Genomic DNA, 25,407 nt, shown 5'->3' on the forward strand with positions numbered 1-25,407 from the left:
CCCTCCCATGTACAGCTGCAGAATAACAGGGGCCCTCCCTTGTACATTTGCAATATAACAGGGGCCCTCCCATGTACAGCTACAGTATAACAGGGGCCCTCCCAAGTACAGCCACAGAATAACAGGGGCCCTCCCATGTACAGCTACAGTATAATAGGGGCCCTCCCATGTACAGCTACAGTATAACGGGGGCCCTCCCATGTACAGCTGCAGTATAACGGGGGCCCTCCCATGTACAGCCGCAGTATAACAGGGGCCCTCCCATGTACAGCCACAGTATAACAGGGGCCCTCCCATGTACAGCGACAGTAAGATAGGGGCCCTCCCATGTACAGCAATAGTATAACAGGGGCCCTCCCATGTACAGCCACAGTATAACGGGGGCCCTCCCATGTACAGCCACAGTAAGACAGGGACCCTCCCATGTACAGCAATAGTATAACAGGGGCCCTCCCATGTACAGCCACAGTATAACAGGGGCCCTCTCATGTACAGCTATAGTATAATGGGGGTCCTCCCATGTACAGCCACAGTAAGACAGGGTCCCTCCCATGTACAGCAATAGTATAACAGGTGCCCTCCCATGTACAGCTGCAGTATAACAGGGGCCCTCCCATGTACAGCCGCAGTGTAACAGGGGCCCTCCCATGTACAGCCGCAGTATAACAGGGGCCCTCCCATGTACAGCCGCAGTATAACAGGGGCCCTCCCATGTACAGCCATAGTATAACAGGGGCCCTCCCATGTACAGCTGCAGTATAACAGGGGCCCTCCAATGTACAGCCACAGTATAACGGGGGCCCTCCCATGTACAGGTATAGTATAACAGGAGCCCTCCCATGTACAGCTGCAGTATAACAGGGGCCCTCCCATGTACAGTTGCAATATAAAAGGGGCCCTCCCATGTACAGCTACAGTATAACAGGGGCCCTCCCAAGTACAGCCACAGAATAAAAGGGGCCCTCCCATGTACAGCTACAGTATAATGGGGGCCCTCCCATGTACAGCTACATTATAACGGGGGCCCTCCCATGTACAGCTGCAGTATAACAGGGGCCCTACCATGTACCGGCACAGTATAACAGGGGCCCCCCCATGTACAGCCATAGTATAACAGGGGCCCTCTCATGTACAGCCACAGTATAACAGGGGCCCTCCCATGTACAGCTATAGTATAACAGGGGCCCTCCCATGTACAGCTGCAGTATAACAGGGGCCTTCCCATCTACTGCTGCATTATAACAGGGGCCCTCCCATGTACAGCTACAGTATAACAGGGGCCCTCCCATGTACAGCCGCAGTATAACAGGGGCCCTCCAATGTACAGCCACAGTATAACGGGGGCCCTCCCATGTACAACTACAGTATAACAGGGGCTCCCCCATGTACAGCTGCAGTATAACGGGGGCCCTCCCATGTACGGCTATAGTATAACATGGGCCCTCCCATGTGCTGCCACAGTATAACGGGGGCTCTCCCATGTACAGCTATAGTATACCAGGGGGCTCACCCATGTACAGCTATAGTATAACAGGGACCCTCCCATGTATAGCTGTAGTATAACGGGGGCCCTCTTATGTACAGCCGCAATATAAAGGGGGCCCTCCCATGTACAGCCGCACTATAACAGGGGCACTCCCATGTACAACTGCAGTATAACGGGGGCCCTCCCATGTACAGCTATAGTATAACAGGGGCCCTCCCATGTACAGCTATAGTATAACAGGGGCCCTCCTATGTATAGCTGCAGTATAACAGGGGCCCTCCCATGTACAGCCGCAGTATAACAGGGGCCCTCCCATGTAGAGCCGCAGTATAACAGGTGCTCTCCCATGTACAGCCGCAGTATAACAGGGGCCCTCCCATGTACAGCCATAGTATAACGGGCCCTCCCATATACAACTACAGTATAACGGGGGCCCTCCCATGTACAGCTATAGTATAACATGAGCCCTCCCATGTACAGTTGCAATATAACAGGGGCCCTCCCATGTACAGCTACAGTATAACAGGGGCCCTCCCAAGTACAGCCACAGAATAATAGGGGCCCTCCCATGTACAGCTACAGTATAACGGGGGCCCTCCGATGTACAGCTACAGTATAACGGGGGCCCTCCCATATACAGCCGCAGTATAACGGGGGCCCTCCCATGTACAGCCGCAGTATAACAGGGGCCCTCCCATGTACAGCCATAGTATAACAGGGGCCCTCCCATGTACAGCTGCAGAATAACGGGGGCCCTGCAATGTACAGCTATAGTATAACAGGAGCCCTCCCATATACATCTGCAGTAAAACAGGGGCCCTCCCATGTACAGCTGCAGTATAATGGGGGCCCACCCATGTACAGCCACAGTATAACAGGGGCTCTCCCATGTACAGCTGCAGTATAACAGGGACCCTCCAATGTACAGCTGCACCATAACGGGGGCCCTCCCATGTACAGCTATAGTATACCAGGGGCCCTCCCATGTACAGCCACAGTACAACGGGGGCTCTCCCATGTACAGCTGCAGTATAACAGGGGGCTCTCCCATGTACAGCTATAGTATAACAGGGACCCTCCCATGTACAGCTGCAGTATAACAGGGGCCCTCTCATGTACAGCCACAGTATAACAGGGGCCCTCCCATGTACAGCCACAGTATAACGGGCCCTCCCATGTACAGCCATAGTATAACAGGGGCCGTCCCATGTACAGCTGCAGTATAACAGGGGCCCTCCATGTCCAATGTACAGCCACAGGATAACGGGGGCCCTCCCATGTACAACTACAGTATAACGGGGGCCCTCCCATGTACGGCTATAGTATAACATGAGCCCTCCCATATACAGCCGCAGTATAACAGGGGCCCTCCCATGTACAGCTGCAGTATAACAGGGGCCCTCCCATGTACAGTTGCAATATAACAGGGGCCCTCCCATGTACAGCTACAGTATAACAGGGGCCCTCCCATGTACAGCCGCAGTATAACAGGGGCGCTCCCAAGTACAGCCATAGTATAACAGGGGCCCTCCCATGTACAGCTGCAGTATAACAGGGGCCCTCCCATGTACAGCTATAGTATAACAGGGGCCCTCCCATGTACAGCTGCAGTATAACAGGGGCCCTCCCATGTACTGCTGCATTAAAACAGAGGCCCTCCCATGTACAGCCACAGTATAACAGGGGCCCTCCCAGGTACAGCCGCAGTATAACAGGGGCCCTCCAACGTACAGCCACAGTATAACGGGGGCCCTCCCATGTACAACTACAGTATAACAGGGGCCCTCCCATGTACAGTTGCAGTATAAAGGGGGGCCCTCCCATGTACAGCTATAGTATAACAGGAGCCCACCCATATACATCTGCAGTATAACAGGGGCCCTCCCATGTAGAGCTGCAGTATAATGGGGGCCCACCCATGTACAGCCGCAGTATAATAAGGGCTCTCCCATGTACAGCTGCAGTATAACAGGGACCCTCCCATGTACAGCTGCACTATAACGGGGGCCCTCCCATGTACAGCTATAGTATAAGAGGGGCCCTCCCATGTACAGCTATAGTATAACAGGGGCCCTCCCATGTACAGCCACAGAATAAGGGGGCTTTCCCATGTACAGCTACAGTATAACAGGGGGCCCTCCCATGTACAGCTATAGTATAACAGGGGCCCTCCCATGTACAGCTATAGTATAACAGGGACCCTCCTATGTACAGCTGCAGTATAACGGGGGCCCTCCTATGTACAGCTGTAGTATAACGGGGCCCTCCCATGTACAGCCGCAGTATAACAGGGGCCCTCCCATGTACAGCCGCAGTATAACAGGGGCCTTCCCATGTACAGCCACAGTATAATGGGTCCCTCCCATGTACAGCTGCAGTATTACAGGGGCCCTCCTATGTATAGCTGTAGTATAACAGGGGCCCTAACATGTACAGCTGCAGTTTAACGGGTCCTGCCATGTACAGCTGCAGTATAACGGGGGGCCCTCCCATGTACAGCTGCAGTATAATGGGGGCCCTCCTATGTACTGTTGCAGTATATCGGGGGCCCTCCCATGTACAGCTATAAGATCTGTATTGGTTTACTGCTTTACAATACTTTAACACCTGATTAGCTTACTTAACTTAAGTTACAAATAAATAAAGACACGGACACCAGAGCTTGGCTAAAAAAGGTCACAGCTTTTTATTTATAAATTAAATTCAATCAACCTAACCAGGGTGGCCAAGAGACGCTGCAACTCAGTTCTAGCTTTCACCTTGCTCAATACTCGGAGGACGACTAAACGACCCCCCTTCAAGACGTACTAACGATGCGAGAGTCTCACTTCCCTCCTGGGCCAATCCGAGGTGCTTTCGCACAAAAACAGCACCCGGGTCCCCCCGCAAAGAGAAGGACAAATTCGCCAGGGGCAATGAGGGACAGTGCCCCCACAAAGTTGTCTTACGCCACCTAAAGCCACTGAGTTGCAGCGAACTCCCGCCAAAGCCAGGCCCTAAGGAAAGACTGGCCCGCCACCCAAAAACTACACCAAAAATGAGAATAAATCCTTCACAAACAAACTGGTCCCCACAGCATTCAAATGCACACCATCATGACGAAGGAACTTCCCAATATCACCAACCAAAAAGCCATGACTCACCAAAATTCCTCCAATTTTTTCCACATGCTTGGCAATTGCAACATTCGCTTTCTTACGTGCTCTCTCCAAAGCACCATACTTGCGCACTCCCCTCCATGTCAAACGAGGCATCATTTCAGACCATACAATCCGAATATTGGGCCACTGCAAACGTATCTCGTCCATCACTTCACGAATCCTGACAATCAGCTCCACACCTTTCAACTGGCCCACATCATTGCCACCAACATGTAAAACCAATATATTCGGAACTCCCCACTTAGCCACCGATGAAACTATCAGTGCCAACACAGATGCCACACGCAAGCCCCTTACACCAATCCAACGCACTCTAAACCTGCGAGGCCACAAAACCTGTTTTTGGGACAACACATATTTTTCCGCCCAAAAAATATATGAGTGACCAAGAAGCCACACCTGCCCCTCTTCTTCCGTCAATGCTGTGGAAAAAGAGAGAACCTAACCGTGAGAACCGCACCAAACCCAATTCCAAACGGACACAACTTTAGTAACACATAGCAACTGACTAGCAGGGATGCAGAACTGGGGAAAACAGGAACCCGAGTGAAGAAGAAAAACCAAAAAACCTGCCCGTGAACCAAATGGGTCAAATCATGGCTAACGGGAGGAAAAATTAAAAATCCCTTCACACCCCCAATTGCTCAACGCTAACCGTTGACCAATTGGCGGGTAAGCAACGTTTTCGGGTTAACGCAGGGTGCGCCCCTATACCTTATCGCATCGCACGTACTTTTTATATGCAGCTGACTTCCAGCGCCCCACCTTCTGAATGTCCTGCACAGACGCCCCTGAGAGGGCCGCACAAGTAGCAGCGCCAATACGAAAAGAATGCGTGCCATACTCTGACGGATTCAAACCCAATTCTAACAAACATTTCTTAAAAACCGCTGCAAATTGAAACTTGGTCAGAGGAGTGCCATCCGCATGAATTAGCCACTGCGCACCCCCACTAGGACGTAACCCCATAAACCTGGCAGCTAACTGAACTGGACAGATGTCTAAATCCCTATTCTTATGCAGAGTAACCCATTTCCCCCTGCCTGTTTGATCTGTTTTGGAGAAACGCAGCTTGCAAAGTATCGCTGAGTCACGAAAAACAATGTCTTTTAACAAAAGACCAGAAACTGTGGAAGTTTTATTGGTAGACACTACCTCGCTAACCCGAAACGCCCCAAAAAATGCTACCGCAAAAGCAAGCCTAAAAAGAAAAGTTTCATACAAATCAACCGCTATCCTTCCCATTGAAGTCAACAAGCCAGACAAAAGCTGCAAATCGACTGGCCGGCGAGAGTCTGAACGAGCTGGCGACCCCTTAGCCCAACCCCTCAAAGCCTTCACTAACACGAAAGCCTTGGTGGGGTCATGCAAACCTTTTAATTTGCAGAAAAAGGAGATACCAGCAAGCGCGGAACCTATAAACGCTCTAGATCTGCCCTGCTGATAACGAAACCAAACAAAAGATGAAATCAACTGTTACCGGAGACTTACCCTCCACGTCTGGGAGAGCACAATGCGTGCACCAATCCCGCCAAGCGGCTGAGTAAGCCCGGAAAGTCGATGGAGCAAGCGACTTTAACGCCAAACCTTCTAAGCCGGCCTGATAATCTGCCACACAAACGAGGGGCAGACCAAACCAACGTTAGAAGCCGACGGCACCAGCGCCCGGAAGCGATCAAATTGAAATCGGGACAGCGCGTCTGCAATGTCATTACACACCCCTGGCACATGCTTTGCCCTGAATCTAATATTAAACTCCAAGCAGCGCAAAACTAAATGTCTGAGCAAACGTAAAACAAAATGCGAAGACGAACGCTGATTGTTGATGGCATGAACCACACCCAAATTGTCGCACCAAAATACTACATGACAATTGCTCAGTCGCATGGACCAAAGTTCAACTGATACGACAATTGGAAAAAGTTCCAGCAGCAACAAGTTATCCGTCAAACCCTCTTCACGCCAAGCTATCGGCCATGGAGCCGCGCACCATTCCCCATTGAAAAAGGCCCCAAAACCAGATGATCCGGCCGCATCCGTAAAAAGTTGCAACGAACTGTTCGCTAATGGAGGCGAAGGCCAGATGCGTTCACCATTAAAGTGTATCAAAAATCTATTCCACATGCGAAGATCCTCCTTTATCTCCGCGGACAGGCGAATGTAGTGATGCGGCCGAACCACGCCAGCTGTTGCCCTCTCCAATATTCTACAAAAGACCCTACCCACAGGAATAATACGGCAAGCAAAATTTAAAGAGCCGAGGAGAGACTGAACTCTACGTAACTTTACTGAATCCTCTGCTAAGCAGACCTCAATAAGACCACGCAGCTTCTCAACCTTATCCATGGGAAGTCTACAACAGCCCTCTATCGTATCTATCTCAATTCCCAAATAAGATAAACAAACAGACGGACCCTCTGTCTTCTCGTTCGCAACGGGAACACCTAAAACTCTAAATAAGGACTGCGCAGAAAAAAGGAGGTCAGCACAAACGTCACTTCTTCCTGGACCCATAAAGAGAAAATCATCTAAATAGTGTGCTATGCCCGTTTGTCCGGTCCCGGCATGGAGACACCACTGAAGAAAGGAGCTGAATTTCTCAAAATAGGCACAGGAAACCGCGCAGCCCATAGGTAAACACTTATCTACAAAATAGCCAGAATCTAACCTAAAACCCAGAAATCTCATGGCCTCAGGATGCATTGGTAATAAACGAAAAGCTGATTCTATATCTAATTTAGCCAACAAAGCGCCATGTCCAAAACTACGAACTAAATTCAAGGTATCGTCAAATGATTGGTAAACGACCCTACGACAATTCTCTGGTATGGCATCATTAACAGAACCTCCCTGCGGGTATGAAAGATGCTGAATCAACCGAAACTTGCCCGGTACTTTTTTAGGAACTACGCCAACCGGAGAAATACAGAGATTATGTAAGGGAGGACAAGGAAAAGGACCCTCCATCCTCCCCAGCAAAACCTCCGCACACACCTTAACCCTCAATTCCCCTGGAAAATCCCTGGCAGAGCGCAAATTCTGGGATGCCCTAACAATCAACTGCCTGTCAATGGGTAAACGAAAACCTACTGAAAAACCTTTGTAAAGAAAAAGTGCATCCTCTCTACATGGGTATAAGTGTAACCATCTAATAAGAGAATCTAAACGGACTGGAGAACAAGCCTTAACTAGCACTCTTGGGGCCCTCAGCACGGTCCTGGGAAATACCTCCTGCCCCACGTCGACAGTCCTTGGCCGGATGCTCACCTCCGCAGAGACGACAGGAGTGGCGAAAACGACACCCCGACCCCCTAGTACATTTGGAGTCGTTGTAGGCAAAGCATTTTCCTCTCCCCACTCCTGCCGACCCCTGTCTGTTGGCAGCATAGCTTTTCCGAGGAGGCGCACCGTCCAACGGAGGCCGACGCTGTTGAGAGACCTCTAACCAGACTTCAACATCCTTAACCCCGAAAGGAATAACTAAAGAACCGTCATGTTTTTTCCTAAATTGTGAATCATATTCACGCCATGCCAAGTTACGAGACCTGACGAACATGTCGAGCACTAAAAATAGATACCTGAGAATGTTAACGTGCTCCTGCGCCCTGGTCTCCAAATAACATGTCGCAAATATGAGCATGCCTTTCAACCACGTATTAAAGTTGCAAAAAGCATCTTCTCCTATGCCTCCCGATTTTTTAGCCTGCACCAAGCCCTTCCTCATGTCATCAGTGAGTGAAAACAGGTCTACAAATTTCCCTTTGCGAATTTTGCCTTTTACACTTTTTCGCAAGCCTCGTAGCACCGCAGTATTCGCGCAATGCACTGTATCTGCCCCTGCTTCCTGCGCTTTTGCCCCTGACTCATCAGATCTCCTAGACTCGCCGCCTGACTTTTTCGCCAGCCGCCGCGCAACCAGTCTAGCAATTTTACGGGGGCGAGCGGGGGAACCAGAAGAGTGGGATGAAGAAGAAGAAGAGTCAGAAGAAGACAAAGGAGTTTCATACTCACCAGAACCAGATGGAAGCGGACCCGCTTCAGCAGACTTCTCCCTTGACGGCGCCACAGCTTCAGATACCGGTGCCGAATCTTCCTGTCCCGAAGCAGGCAATGAAAGAACTGCGGACGCCTCACCACCTGGACCATCAGATACTTCAAGGCCTGGAACTAAGGAAGACGTGTAAGCCACCGCAGAAACGGACCCGGAAACCTCCGGGGTGGGAAGGGACAGGGTGACCGGCTTAGGAGGCGGAATGGCTGGCGCCCGCGGAGGAGGCGACAAACTGGGCGGGGGAAAAACAGAGGAAGTTTGGCCGGAGTGTGAGCTGAACGAGGAAACTGGGGGCAAAGGCAGAGCCGCACCCGCTGCAGGTGGGTAAACTTGCCAAGCTGGCAGGTACGGGTACTGAAACTGCGCATGCTGAAAAGCAGGAGGATATGCCGAAGGAGGGGTCGCGAAATGGGGAGAATAAAAGTGGGCAGGAGGAACAGCAACAGAAGATGACAAAAACGGAGGAGCTACGCCTGAGCTCCAAGAAGTCTGACCCCAAGAAGGGCCAGCCACAGAAAGAGGAGGTGGCACATTAAAGGATGGTGCCTGGTTGCCAGCTGGGGTGTACCATGGGGGTTGAATCGAAACCGGCACCATGTGCCCAAATGATACTCCAGCGAATGGAGTTGCGGGCAAAGTTGGGGAGCTTAACCGCTGCACTGAACCCCCCGAAAAATGTGAAAAGGTGCCGGGGAAATAGGGAGACCCCGCACCTAAAATGGCCGCCTGAGGCAAGATGGCCGCCGGGCCCGCCGCATGGGCCAGGCCGGCTGGGCCACTGGTAAGCAGAGCGGCGGAGGTCGCAGCCGCGGTGTATATACCCCCACCGGACCCCGCATAAGGCCAGGACGGGGCTGAGGTCAGGTGACCCCTGCTGACTGCATGGGGCAGACCAGCTGAGAACGCCGCGTGCACTTCCGTGACGCTGCCGAGAGCCCCCGCAGAAGCCGCGGACAAAGCCGGTATGGTAGGGGACCCCAGCGGCGCCAGAGGAGACGTGCTGCCGACCGGAGTGAGGGTGCATGGAAGGGGACGTCCGTGCGCGTCACGCGCCGGAGAAGCAGGGGCCGTGATGCTGCAAGGAGAGCTGGCGCCGGGGCGTGGTGGGGATGCAGCCGGGCCAGATACTGACGCGCCTGGGCAAAGCGTGCAGGAAGATGAGGGAGCGGACCCAGCAGCCGCTGGGGAGCCGACGGTAAGCGGGGCAGAGCCGCTCGGGGAAGACATAAATATCTGGGAAGGGGAGGATGGGGGAGATATTCGGGCTGGCACAGCGCGCAGGGGACAAGCAAATTCAGCAAGCCTGCGGGGAGGGGGGGCATCGCGACGAGGACGGGACATGGTGATAGAGACAGTTGGTGTAAATGGATAGGAATAAATATGCAAGTGATACTCAGCCTTTCCGAAATTCCACTGCAAAAGAGGCTGAGCTGCCCTCTAACCCTTCCTTATATATCCTCCATTTAACTCCTCCTATCCCTCTGCCTATAGGATGATCTGGCCACCTGACACAAACCCTTCACTCAGCCAACCAGGCTGTCATATACAAAAACACCTTGCAGAAACCATCAATCTTATCTATCCTCAATCCTATACAGATTTCGTCTACCATAGTATAACAGGGGCCCTACCATGTACAGCCACAGTATAACGGGGGCCCTCCCATGTACAGCTACAGTATAAGGGGGCTCTCCCATGTACAGCTGCAGTATAACGGGGCCCTCCCATGTACAGATACAGTATAACGGGGGCTCTCCCATGTACAGCTACAATATAGCGGGGGCTCTCCCATGTACAGCTGCAGTATAACGGGGGCCCTCCTATGTACAGCTGCAGTATAACGGGGGCCCTCCCAAGTACAACTGCAGTATAACGGGGGCCCTCCCATGTACAGCTATAGTATAACAGGGGCCCTCCCATGTACACCTATAGTATAACAGGGACCCTCCCATGTACAGCCACAGTATAACGGGGGCCCTCCTATGTACAGCCGCAGTATAACGGGGGCCCTCCCATGTACAGCCGCAGTATAATGGTGGCCCTCCCATCTACAGCTGCAGTATAACGGGGACCCTCCCATGTACAGCCGCAGTATAACGGGGGCCCTCCCATGTACAGCCGCAGTATAACGGGGGCCCTCCCATGTACAGCCATAGTATAACGGGGGCCCTCCCATGAATAGCTGCAGTATAACAGGGGCCCTCCCATGTACTGCTGCATTATAACAGAGGCCCTCCCATGTACAGCTACAGTATAACAGGGGCCCTCCCATTTACAGCGGCAGTATAACAGGGGCCCTCCAATATACAGCCACAGTATAATGGGGGCCATCCCATGTACAACTACAGTATAACAAGAGCCCTCCCATAGACAGCTGCAGTATAACAGTGGCCCTCCCATGTACTGCTGCAGTATAACAGGGGCCCTCCCATGTACAGCTGCAGTATAACGGGGGCCCTCCCATGTACAGCTATAGTATAACAGGGGCCCTCCCATGTACAGCTGCAGTATAACGGGGGCCCTCCTATGTACTGCTGCATTATAATAGAGGCCCTCCCCAGTGGCGTCCCATCCCTCCCCGGATGATATATCAGAGTCAGATAACTGGGTATACTAAGAAGATAACATAGCACACTTAGGGGCCTATTCATCAACACTAAAATAACATTTTTAAGGACATTTTCCTTAAATAACGTTATTTTTGTATTCATGTAGCCACTTAGCACAGGAGATATCACAGATATCTCCTTGCTAAGTTCCCCTGCGTTAATTTCCACACTCCCCATACATTAGTACATTAGTATGAGGACATTAGTACATTAGTACATTAGTATGGGGATGTTGAAATTGTGGTATTCATCAAATTCCGAAAATTATGAATTTTCGGAATTTGATGCAGTTACTATTCGCCACTGTCAGGTGGCGAATAGCAGAATCGACTTACCTGTATCCGCGTGTGCAGGTCCCCCGACGAGTCCCTCCGGCGCTCTGCTCCATCCTCAGGCTCTCCCATGTACTGCTGCAGTATAACGGGGGCCCTCCCATGTACAGCTGCACTATAACGGGGGCCCTGCCATGTACAGCTATAGTATAACAGGGACCCTCCCATGTACAGCTATAGTATAACAGGGACCCTCCCATGTACAGCTGCAGTATAACGGGGGCCCTCCTATGTACAGCTGCAGTATAACGGGGGCCCTCCCATGTACAGCCGCAGTATAATGGGGGCCCTCCCATGTACAGCAGCAGTATCACAGGGACCCTCCCATGTACAGCCACAGTATAACAGGGGTCCTCCCATGTATAGCTGCAGTATAACAGGGGCCCTCCCATGTACAGCTGCAGTATAACGGGTCCTCCCATGTACAGCTGCAGTATAATGGAGGGCCCTCCCATGTACAGCTGCAGTATAATGGGGGCCCTCCCAAGTACAGCTGCAGTATAACGGAGGGCCCTCCCATGTACAGCTGCAGTATAACGGAGGGCCCTCCCATGTACAGCTGCAGTATTACGGGGGCCCTCCCATGTATAGCTGCAGTATAACAGGGGCCCTCCCATGTACAGCTGCAGTATAACGGGTCCTCATATGTACAGCTGCAGTATAACGGAGGGCCCTCCCATGTACAGCTGCAGTATAACGGGGGCCCTCCTATGTACAGCTGCAGTATAACGGGGGCCCTCCTATGTACTGCTGCAGTATAACAGGGGCCCTCCCATGTACAGCTGCACTATAACAGGGGCCTTCCCATGTACAGCCACAGTATAATGGGGTCTCTCCCATGTACAGCCACAGTATAACGGGGGCTCTCCCATGTACAGCTGCAGTATAACGGGGGCCCTCCTATGTACAGCTGCAGTATAACGGGGGCCGTCCCATGTACAGCCACAGTATAACGGGGCCCCTCCCATGTACAACTGCAGTATAACGGGGGCCCTCCCATGTACAGCTATAGTATAACAGCGGCCCTCCCATGTACACCTATAGTATAACAGGGACCATCCCATGTACAGCTGCAGTATAATGGGGGCACTCCTATGTACAGCTGCAGTATAACGGGGGCCCTCCCATGTACAGCTGCATTATAACGGGGGCCCTCCTATGTACAGCTGCAGTATAACGGGGGCCCTCCTATGTACTGCTGCACTATAACAGGGGCTCTCCCATGTACAGCTGCACTATAACGGGGGCCCTCCCATGTACAGCTATAGTATAACAGGGGCCCTCCCATGTACAGCCACAGTATAACGGGGGCTCTCCCATGTACAGCTACAGTATAACGTGGGCTCTCCCATGTACAGCTGCAGTATAACGGGGGCCCTCCTATGTACAGCTGCAGTATAACGGGGGCCCTCCCATGTACAGCCGCAGTATAACGGGGGCTGTCCCATGTACAGCTGCAGTATAACGGGGGCTCTCCCATGTACAGCTGCAGTATAACGGGGGCCCTCCTATGTACAGCTGCAGTATAACGGGGGCCGTCCCATGTACAGCCACAGTATAACGGGGCCCCTCCCATGTACAACTGCAGTATAACGGGGGCCCTCCCATTTACAGCTATAGAATAACGGGGGCCCTCCCATGTACAGCTATAGTATAACAGCGGCCCTCCCATGTACACCTATAGTATAACGGGGGCCCTCCCATGTACAGCCGCAGTATAACGGGGGCTCTCCCATGTACTGCCACAGTATAACGGGGGCCCTCCCATGTACAGCTGCAGTATAACAGGGACCCTCCCATGTACTGCTGCAGTATAACTGGGGCCCTCCCATGTACAGCCGCAGTATAACAGGGGCCCTCCCATGTATTGCCACAGTATAACATGGGTCCTCCCATGTACAGCCACAGTATAATGGGTCCCTCCCATGTACAGCTGCAGTATTACAGGGGCCCTCCTATGTATCGCTGCAGTATAACGGGGGCCCTCCCATGTACAGCTGCAGTATAACGGGGGCCCTCCTATGTATAGCTGCAGTATAACAGGGTCCGTCCCATGTACAGCTGCAGTATAACGGGTCCTCCCATGTACAGCTGCAGTATAACGGGGGGCCCTCCCATGTACAGCTGCAGTATAATGGGGGCCCTCCTATGTACAGCTGCAGTATAACGGGGGGCCCTCCCATGTACAGCTGCAGTATAACGGGGGCCCTTCTATGTACTGCTGCAGTATAACAGGGGCTCTCCCATTTACAGCTGCACTATAACGGGGGCCCTCCCATGTACAGCTATAGTATAACAGGGGCCCTCCCATGTACAGCTACAGTATAACTGGGGCTCTCCCATGTACGCTGCAGTATAACGGGGGCCCTCCTATGTACAGCTGCAGTATAACGGGGGCCCTCCCATATACAGCCGCAGTATAACGGGGGCCCTCCCATGTACAACTGCAGTATAACGGGGGCCCTCCCATGTACAGCTATAGTATAACAGGGGCCCTCCCATGTACACCTATAGTATAACAGTGACCCTCACATGTACAGCTGCAGTATAACGGGTGCCCTCCTATGTACAGCTGCAGTATAACGGGGGCCCTCCCATGTACAGCCATAGTATAACGGGGGCCCTCCCATGTACAGCTGTAGTATAATGGGGGCCCTCCCATGTACAGCCACAGTATAACGGGGGCCCTCCTATGTATAGCTGCAGTATAACAGGGTCCCTCCCATGTACAGCTGCAGTATAATGGGTCCTCCCATGTACAGCTGCAGTATAACGGGGGGCCCTCCCATGTACATCTGCAGTATAACGGGGGCCCTCCTATGTACATCTGCAGTATAACAGGGGCCCTCCTATGTACAGCTGCAGTATAACGGGGGCCCTCCTATTTACTGCTGCAGTATAACAGGGGCCCTCCCATGTACAGCCACAGTATAACAGGGGCCCTCCCATGTACAACTGCAGTATAACGGGGGCCCTCCCATGTACAGCTATAGTATAACAGGGGCCCTCCCATGTACAGCTGCAGTATAACGGGGGCCCTCCTATGTACTGCTGCATTATAATAGAGGCCCTCCCCAGTGGCGTCCCATCCCTCCCCGGATGATATATCAGAGTCAGATAACTGGGTATACTAAGAAGATAACATAGCACACTTAGGGGCCTATTCATCAACACTAAAATAACATTTTTAAGGAAATTTTCCTTAAATAACGTTATTTTTGTATTCATGTAGCCACTTAGCACAGGAGATATCACAGATATCTGTCATGTGGTCTGCTGGGAAACCACATGACAGACCAGCAGGACGGAGCCAGAGGCTGCTGCGCGGACAGGTAAGTCGGGGGGGGAGGTAAGCGGGGGGGGAGGGGGGTGGTGGGGGATCGGGGGCGGTACGAAACTTAACGCATCTGTAGGCAGTGCTGCACATGCGCTGGTCTTACAGATGTAACAGCGCATGCGCAGCACTGTTTCCAGATGCGATAAGGTAGTGTAGGCAGGAAAAGTATCTATTTCCCGAAAAGCTGTCATCGCAAAAATGACAGGTACCGGAATAGATACTTATGGAGAGGTGGAATGATGAATTCCACCTATAATTAGGTAGAACTCCATGCGAGTTCTAAAGCTTATTATCTCTAGAGAATTTTTAGGTTTAATGAATAGGCCCCTTAGTATACTTAGTAGATAAAGGCTTTTCCTTTTGCAGCATTTGCTGAAAAACCGTAGAGGTATTACTCAAACTCTGTACTGAGGTAGACAGTATGTCTATCCATGGGGGAGGCAAAGGATGTGCAGAGAGTACCTGCTGTGGTCATTCTACAGGGGGAGCTACCACGGGGACTGCTATGTGGTCCGCAAGTTTTTCCAGCACATGTGAAAAGGCAGCCGAGGGTGGGTCCTGAGGGAGAGACACCAGGGCTGAGGGGCCTAGGGCTGTGTAACAATTAGTACAAAGACCATCCTGAATGAGGTTCTCGGGGGCTAAGCCAGCTGAGCAGGATTTACAAGACACCAGTGTAGGAGCAGCAGCATCAGGCTGCTTGTTATTCCTTCCTCTGCCAGACATAGGGCTCTATTTATTAACATTATTTTTACTAAAATAAAGTGAAAAAGGGTGTTTTCACACCCTTTTCACATTATTTTAGTTTCACCTGTAGTTATTAAAGGGCAATTGGAGTAGAATTAGTAAAATTCTACTCCAATCCCAAGGTATCACTTATTTTTAGTAAAGCAGATTGCATTTCCCATAACTGTAATGGGAAATGTGATCCGACCATAGTTACTAAAAATAAATTGTAAAAAAATACCGGGGGAAGCCCTGTGATAATAACTCCACCTGGAGGTGGCGTTATCCAGGGTCTCCCCCGGTTACCGGGCTCCCACTCTGCTCTAACGGGGAGAGCAGAGGCAGGAGCTATGTGCAGAGGCAGGAGCTATGTGCAGAGGCGGGAGCTGTAATCAGCTGTGTGGTCTAAACAGACCGCAAGCTGATTGCTGTAAAAAAAAGAAAAAAAAAATTGAAACGTTTTTTTTTTTACTTACCTGAATCCAGGGACCGGTGATCGGGCCTCCGGTGATGGCTCCTCTCCGGTCAGCTGGTCTCCCACAGTGCACTGCTGCCCGGTCATCAGGTGATCGGGTCCCAGTGCAGTATGGGAGATCACCTGATCGGGAAGCCCGGAGAAGATCGCCGGAGGCCAGGAGGATGCAGGTAAGTGTAATGAAGGGAGGGGGGTTCGTGGGGGGGAGGGGGGGGTCACGGGGGTCCGCGATCGCGGGGTGCGTGGCTTAGCATCAGTGGGGGGTAGCAGCGACAGTGGGACGGCGCATGCGTAGGCTCTTAGTCGCTGTATTTATTCCGAAAATACCGCGACTAGAGTGCGGATGGGATCCGCAGGGACAGAGCTTTATCGCAAGCTCTGTCCCTGCAAGGGATTTATAGTAAATCCCTGTGACATTGCCTGAATTCGCAATGCGAATTCACTCGGTAATATCACACTACAATCCGCATTCAATATGCGGATTGTAGTAAATAGAGCCCATAGTCACAAGAATAATAACATACACAGGGGCCTATTCATCAAAACATAATTATCACATGTGATAATTATGGTTTGAACTCGCTGTGAGTTCAAACGCAGTTTAGGAGGCATTCATCATGCCTCCTGCCCTAAATTATCACTTCTGAAAAACCGCTGTTTCTGTGAAGCAGTTTTTCAGAAGTGAGAGACTTTTCTCTTGTCCCTCTTCAGTTTTCACTGCCTGTCTTCAAGCTGCGCATGCGCAGCTTGAAGACAGACAGCGAAGAGAGACTTAACCCCTTCCTTCAACTAACCTTGCTGGCATCTTGCAAAGCTACCGGCTACTCCCGTGTCTCCCGGAGCCTCCCCACCGCTGAGAGCTGCCAGATGCACTCTCTTTCTGCCGTGGCCACCGGAGACTGTGCGTTCCCCCCCCTGCTGAGACCTGCTAGATCCTTGTCCCCTGCCGCAACCGCTGTAGGTCCCTCACCGCAGCCGCCGGATCCTGTGCACCCCCGCTGACCGAGTAGGGCCCCCACCGCCGCTGCTGTGCGGGAGACCTACTCGCCTAAGCTGTTGCTGGAGACAGCCGGCCCCCCCGTCATACCAGCTGCCTCTGTAGGATAACCGCCGCTGCTGCTTTGCCCTCTCCTGGCCCCGGATCACAGAAGGACTGCTCTGAGAGCCGGGAGGGAGCATCAGGCAGGTGAGAGAGCACAGCAGGGAGGGATCTTTTCAGATCCCTCTGCTGTATCGGATGCTATTCGCCACCTCAGAGTGGCGAATAGCATCACTGTCAAGTTCCGAAAAAAATGCTTTTTCGGAACTTGATGAATTCCACAATTTCCACATCCCCATACTATAGTATGGGGACTATATAGTACTATAGTATGGGGACTGTATAGTACTATAGTATGGGGACTGTATAGTACTATAGTATGGGGACTGTATAGTACTATAGTATGCGGACTGTATAGTACTATAGTATGGGGACTATATAGTACTATAGTATGGGGACTGTATAGTACTATAGTATGGGGACTGTATAGTACTATAGTATGGGGACTGTATAGTACTATAGTATGAGGACTGTAAAGTACTATAGTATGGGGACTGTATAGTACTATAGTATGGGGACTGTATATAGTACTATAGTATGGGGTCTATATAGTACTATAGTATGGGGACTATATAGTACTATAGTATGGGGTCTATATAGTAGGGATGTGCAGGCTCGGTTCTACTCGGTTCCGTTCGGTTTTTTTCCCCGAATCTTATTGGGTTTCAGCTGTCACGAGTTTTGGATAGCCAATAAGATTCGGTAAAAAAAAACGAACGGAACCGAGTAGAACCGAGCCTGCACATCCCTACTATATAGTACTATAATATGGGGACTGTATAGTACTATAGTATGGGGACTATATAGTACTATAATATGGGGACTGTATATAGTACTATAGTATGGGGACTATATAGTACTATAGTATGGGGACTGTATAGTACTATAGTATGGGGTCTATATAGTACTATAATATGGGGACTGTATAGTACTATAGTATGGGGACTGTATAGTACTATAGTATGGGGACTATATAGTACTATAGTATGAGGACTGTATAGTACTATAGTATGGGGACTATATAGTACTATAGTATGAGGACTGTATAGTACTATAGTATGGGGACTATATAGTACTTTAGTATGGGGACTGTATAGTACTATAGTATGGGGACTGTATAGTACTATAGTATGAGGACTGTATAGTACTATAGTATGGGGACTATAGTACTTTAGTATGGGGACTATATAGTACTATAGTATGGGGACTGTATAGTACTATAGTATGGGGACTGTATAGTACTATAGTATGGAGACTTTATAGTACTATAGTATGGGGACTGTATAGTACTTTAGTATGGGGACTATATAGTACTATAGTATGGGGACTGTATAGTACTATAGTATGGGGACTGTATAGTACTATAGTATGGGGACTGTATAGTACTATAGTATGGGGACTGTATAGTACTATAGTATGGGGACTGTATAGTACTATAGTATGGGGACTGTGGAAATTATCGGGGGAGAATTGTAACCAGGAGATATCTGTGATATCTCCTGCGTTACAAGATTGATGAATGGGGCTGACACTTATATTATACAAAATTAGGTGAAAATTTTATTTTTCACCTGCTTTTGTATAAATTAAGTGATGATGAATAGGCCCCACAGTATGATACAGTGCAGTGATCACACCCTGCAGTATGTGTAATATGGCACAGTGTGGTGTGCAACCATGCTATATAGTATGTGATAGCCCTCACAATTATATAGAAGATGTTAGGTACAATGAACCCCCTTAAACTTAGTATGTCAGGGTATGGTAGAATAAAGGGAAAAGTATAAGCTGACAGTATAGAAAGTAGAGATTAGCGCTAGCACAAGTCACAAACGCAGATAAACATTATACAGTATATCTGCAATGGGCACTAAATTCAACTACACAGACCGCAGTGGCTGATAGGATATAGCACTGTATAACCTGGCCCTTGGGAGAGGTATACAGGGAGACTGGACCCAGCATTCCCAGCTTGCATAAAATGGCTGCTGCACGTCTCTGAGGGGGTGGAGGGTGAGGGAGGAGCAGCTCAAGGAACCCCAAGACCGCAAGGGAATGGCGCCCTGAGCTGGTGGGCAGAGCTGCAGGGAGAGCACCTTCTCCCTCTGCTGACATTAACCACCGGGTCCCCTGGTCTCACCATTTGCCCTTTGCCAGTATAATATATGCCCTGGAGGACTAGTGAAGTCGTGGGCGCTCCAGTGTCCACATCAGCACCTCCGGTCTGTCTCCTAAGTCCGGAGGCAAGACTGTGCAAAAATGCAGGTCCTCGCTAACAAGGGTCTGCCTTACCTATCCCCTGTATTCTGTGCTGCAGGCTCCAGGAGCCTGCTAGCTAGCCCCCCTCAGAGGCCCCCTGGGAGTACCTAGCCCAGGCTTTGTGTCAAGGGGCCGCGGAGGGTTGATGAAGCGGCAGCACAGACGTCTGGAGGAAAATCTGGTACTGCTCGCCCATTATAGTAAAATAGAAAATAATATAGGAGGAAGGGCCGGAACATCCTGGAATTGAAAAGCTTTGCTGTTGGTGTCCGGTCTTACAGGTCCCACCTACACCCCAATGTTTCCCTGTGGAACCCTATGGACCCTGACTAAGAAATATGTTTTTTTAAAAGTACAGGACTTATACACATACTGTAATGTAATGATTTCAAATGTTATTAGACATTCGTCTACAGCCCTGATTCCATGAGGAAAACACTGTACTATAGTGTACCGAATAACTACTTCTGTCAGCCAATCATCGGGTGGTGATACAGAAAATGCATTGGATATCGGACGCATGCGCAGTGCAGTTAGGGAAAGTTGCATTATTAGGGGTGAGCGGGTTCGGATTTCTGAAATCCGAACCCCCCCGAGCCCCCCCGATCCGAGTCCGATCCGAATCAGGCTCGACTTTTCCCGCCTGACTCGGATCTGAAATCGAGGCAAAACGTCATCATCCCGCCTTCCGAGTCTCGCGGGTTTTGGATCCTATATAAGGTACCCACGTCGGCGCCATTTTCTCACTCGGCTGTGGACAGTGAAGAGGGAGGGTGGGAGTTAGGGCTGTGTAGTGTAGTGTAGTGTAGTGCTGCTGTTGTCCACTACTTCAAAGTCCATAGGGGCTGGCTGTGTTGTGCTGTGCTGCTGTTGTTAATAGGGGCTGTGTCCACTACTTCAAAGTCCATAGGGGCTGGCTGGACTGTGTTGTGCAGTCAGTTCTCCATAGGGGCTGTGTCCACTCCAAAGTCCTGTGCAGTGTCCCAGTCCTAAAGGAGTGCTGCAGTGTTGTCCAGGGGGTGCTCTGTCCATCAGGGGTGCTCCCCCCAAGTGCTAAAAAAATAATATTTTTTCTGTGTTTGTGAATTGTGTGCGCAGTAGCCGCACGTGCATCAACAAAGTAGTGCCAAGCGTGCGCCTGTGTCATAAGTAAAGGGCCGGCTGGCTTGACCGTTAAGGGTGCTGTAACCCCCGAAAGTACACTCCAGTCCAAACCAAAAAAAAAATTATTTTCTGTGTTTGTGAATTGTGTGCGCAGTAGCCGCACGTGCATCAACAAAGTAGTGCCAAGCGTGCGCCTGTGTCATAAGTAAAGGGCCGGCTGGCTTGACCGTTAAGGGTGCTGTAACCCCCGAAAGTACACTCCAGTCCAAACCAAAAAAAAAATTATTTTCTGTGTTTGTGAATTGTGTGCGCAGTAGCCGCACGTGCATCAACAAAGTAGTGCCAAGCGTGCGCCTGTGTCATAAGTAAAGGGCCGGCTGGCTTGACCGTTAAGGGTGCTGTAACCCCCAAAAGTACACTCCAGTCCAAACCAAAAAAAAAATTATTTTCTGTGTTTGTGAATTGTGTGCGCAGTAGCCGCACGTGCATCAACAAAGTAGTGCCAAGCTTGCGCCTGTGTCATAAGTAAAGGGCCGGCTGGCTTGACCGTTAAGGGTGCTGTAACCCCCGAAAGTACACTCCAGTCCAAACCAAAAAAAAAATTATTTTCTGTGTTTGTGAATTGTGTGCGCAGTAGCCGCACGTGCATCAACAAAGTAGTGCCAAGCGTGCGCCTGTGTCATAAGTAAAGGGCCGGCTGGCTTGACCGTTAAGGGTGCTGTAACCCCCGAAAGTACACTCCAGTCCAAACCAAAAAAAAAATTATTTTCTGTGTTTGTGAATTGTGTGCGCAGTAGCCGCACGTGCATCAACAAAGTAGTGCCAAGCGTGCGCCTGTGTCATAAGTAAAGGGCCGGCTGGCTTGACCGTTAAGGGTGCTGTAACCCCCGAAAGTACACTCCAGTCCAAACCAAAAAAAAAATTATTTTCTGTGTTTGTGAATTGTGTGCGCAGTAGCCGCACGTGCATCAACAAAGTAGTGCCAAGTGTGCGCCTGTGTCATAAGTAAAGGGCCGGCTGGCTTGACCGTTAAGGGTGCTGTAACCCCCGAAAGTACACTCCAGTCCAAACCAAAAAAAAAATTATTTTCTGTGTTTGTGAATTGTGTGCGCAGTAGCCGCACGTGCATCAACAAAGTAGTGCCAAGCGTGCGCCTGTGTCATAAGTAAAGGGCCGGCTGGCTTGACCGTTAAGGGTGCTGTAACCCCCGAAAGTACACTCCAGTCCAAACCAAAAAAAAAATTATTTTCTGTGTTTGTGAATTGTGTGCGCAGTAGCCGCACGTGCATCAACAAAGTAGTGCCAAGCGTGCGCCTGTGTCATAAGTAAAGGGCCGGCTGGCTTGACCGTTAAGGGTGCTGTAACCCCCGAAAGTACACTCCAGTCCAAACCAAAAAAAAAATTATTTTCTGTGTTTGTGAATTGTGTGCGCAGTAGCCGCACGTGCATCAACAAAGTAGTGCCAAGCGTGCGCCTGTGTCATAAGTAAAGGGCCGGCTGGCTTGACCGTTAAGGGTGCTGTAACCCCCGAAAGTACACTCCAGTCCAAACCAAAAAAAAATTATTTTCTGTGTTTGTGAATTGTGTGCGCAGTAGCCGCACGTGCATCAACAAAGTAGTGCCAAGCGTGCGCCTGTGTCATAAGTAAAGGGCCGGCTGGCTTGACCATTAAAGGGTGCTGTAACCCACAAAGTACACTCCAGTCCAAACCAAAAAAAAAATTATTTTCTGTGTTTAGCCGCACGTATATATCAAATCGATATAACATAAATGGAGGACCAAACTTTCTCCGATAAAAATAAAATAGAGAAAGATCAAGAACCACTTCCTCCTAGTGCTGAAGCTGCTGCCACTAGTCATGACATAGACGATAACATGCCATCAACGTCGTCTGCCAAGGCCGATGCCCAATGTCATAGTAGAGGGCACATACAATCCCAAATGGCAAAGTTCAGGAAAATGACCTTGAAAAAGACATTTAAATCAGCTGAAGAGAAACGTAAACTTGCCAATATGCCATTTACGACACGGAGTGGCAAGGAACGGCTAAGGTCGATCCCTAGTATGTTCATGACTAGTGGTTCAGCTTCACATGACGATGGAAGCCCTCCTCCCACTAAAAAAATCAAAAGAGTTAAGCTGGCAAAAGCACAGCGAAGAACTGTGCTTTCTAAGAAGATATCACAAATCCCCAAGGAGAGTCCAAGTGTGGTGGTGGTTGCGATGCCTGACCTTCCCAGCACTGGACGGGAAGAGGTGGCTCTTTCCACCATTTGCACGCCCCCTGCAAGTGCTGAAAGGAGCACCCACAGTCCACTTGCTGATATGCAAATTGAAGATGTCACTGTTGAAGTACAACAGGATGAGGATACTGGTGTAGCTGGCGCTGAGGAGGAAGTTGGCGAGGAGGATTCTGATGGTGATGTGGTTTGTTTAAATCAGGCTCCGGGGGAGACAGTTGTTGTCCGTGGGATGAAAAAGCCCATCACGGTCATGCCTGGGCAGAAGACCAAACATTCCACCTCTTTGGTCTGGCAATATTTCTATCCAAATCCGGACAACAACTGTCTTGCCATATGTACCATATGTAAAGGTGAAATAAGTAGGGGTAGGGACGTCAACCACCTAGGAACATCCTCCCTTATACGGCACCTGCAGCGCGTTCATAAAAAGTTACTGTCAAGTTCAGAAACTTTGGCTAAGACCGTAAGCAGTCCAGGGACACCTAAATCCCGTTGTCCTGTTGTATCCAAGCGCCTGCAAACCACACCGTCAACTCCCTCCTCGTCAATTTCCTCCTTAGTCAGGATCGGAAGTAGTCCTGCAGGCCATGTCACTGGCATGACTGACTCTCCTATCCGGGATTCCTCTGGAGGATCCTGCATTGCTACGCCTACTGCTGCCGCTGCTGCTGTTGCTGCTGCTGGGAGTCGTTCATCATCCCAGAGAGGAAGTAGGAACACCACTACTTTTACTAAACAATTGACCCTCCAACAGTCCTTAGCGAGGAGGATGAAGTACGACAGCAGTCATCCTGAAGCAAAACGTATAACTGAGGCCTTGACTGCTATGTTGGTGTTAGACGTGCGTCCGGTATCCGCCATTAGTGCAGTGGGATTTAGACAATTGATGGAGGTAGTGTGTCCCCGGTTCCAAATCCCGTCTAGATTCCACTTCACTAGGCAGGCGATACCGAGACTGTACAGAAACGTCAGAAAAAGTGTCCTCAGTGTCCTGAAAAATGCCGTTGTACACAATGTCCACTTAACCACGGACATGTGGACAAGTGGAACAGGGCAGACTAAGGACTATATGACTGTGACAGCCCACTGGGTAGATGTATCACCTTACGCAGCAACAGCAGCAGCGTCACCAGTAGCAGCATCTCAGAAATGCCAGCTCGTTACAAGGCAGGCTACGCTGTGTATCACCGGTTTCAGTAAGAGGCACACCGCCGACAACCTCTTAGAGAAACTGAGGGAAATCATCGCCCAGTGGCTTACCCCACTTAGACTCTCCTGGGGATTTGTGATATCTGACAACGCCACCAATATTGTGCGGGCATTACATCTGGGCAAATTCCAGCACGTCCCATGTTTTGCTCACACAATAAACTTGGTGGTGCAGAATTTTCTGAAAAGCGACAGGGGCGTGCAGGAGACGCTTTGGGTGGCACGAAAAATTTCTGGCCACTTTCGCCATTCAGCGACTGCGTGCCAAAGACTGGAGCACCAGCAAACACTCTTGAACCTGCCCCGCCATCACCTGAAGCAAGAGGTTGTGACGCGGTGGAACTCAACCCTCTATATGCTTCAGAGGATGGAGGAGCAGCAAAAGGCCATACAAGCCTATACATCCACCTATGACATAGGCAAAGGAGGGGGTATGCACCTGACTCAAGCGCAGTGGAGAATGATTTCCGTGTTGTGCAAGGTTCTCCAGCCCTTCGAACTTGCCACACGTGAAGTCAGTTCAGACACTGCCAGCTTGAGTCAGGTCATTCCCCTCATCAGGCTTTTGCAGAAGCAGCTGGAGAAAGTGAAGGAGGAGCTAAGACGGAGCGATTCCGCTCGGCATGTGGGACTTGTGGATGAAGCCCTTCATTCGCTTTGCCAGGATTCCAGGGTGGTCAATCTGTTGAAATCAGACCACTACGTTTTGGCCACCGTGCTCGATCCTAGGTTTAAAGCCTATGTAGTGTCTCTCTTTCCGGCCGACACAAGCCTGCAGAGGTGCAAAGACCTGCTGGTGAACACACTGTCAGCTGAAGCGGAACGTGACACGTCAACGGCTCCTTCTTCATTTTCTCCCGCAACTGGGGCTGCCAGGAAAAAACTTAGGTATCCTAAGCAACCCGCTGGCGGTGATGCAGGGCAGGCAGGACCAAGTTTGGACATCTGGTCCGGACTGAAGGACCTGGCAACAATTTCTGACATGTCTACTGTCACTGCATATGATACTGTCACCATTGACAGAATGGTGGAGGATTACATCGGTGACAGCATCCAAGTAGGCATGTCAGACAGTCCATACCTGTACTGGCAGGAAAAAGAGGCAATTTGGAGGCCCCTGTACAAACTGGCTCTATTTTACCTGAGTTGCCCCCCCTCCAGTGTGTACTCCGAAAGAGTGTTTAGTGCAGCCGGGAACCTTGTCAGCGAAAGGCGTAGGAGGTTGCTTCCACAGAATGTGGAGAAGATGATGTTCATCAAAATGAATTATCAGCTCTTCCAGGGAGACCAGCCTCCAGAAGGTACAGAGGGACCTG

The 25,407-nt window shown here is 50.5% G+C and overlaps 1 pseudogene; it reads right to left on the reverse strand.

Moving 5' to 3' along the window:
- Positions 1–25,407, reverse strand: part of LOC148474561 (von Willebrand factor A domain-containing protein 5A-like) — a 562,647-nt pseudogene that overhangs the window by 347,269 nt on the left and 189,971 nt on the right.

Source organism: Taudactylus pleione, unplaced genomic scaffold (genome assembly GCF_031769625.1).
Source record: "Taudactylus pleione unplaced genomic scaffold, aTauple2 ptg000830l, whole genome shotgun sequence".
Lineage (NCBI taxonomy): Eukaryota > Metazoa > Chordata > Amphibia > Anura > Myobatrachidae > Taudactylus > Taudactylus pleione.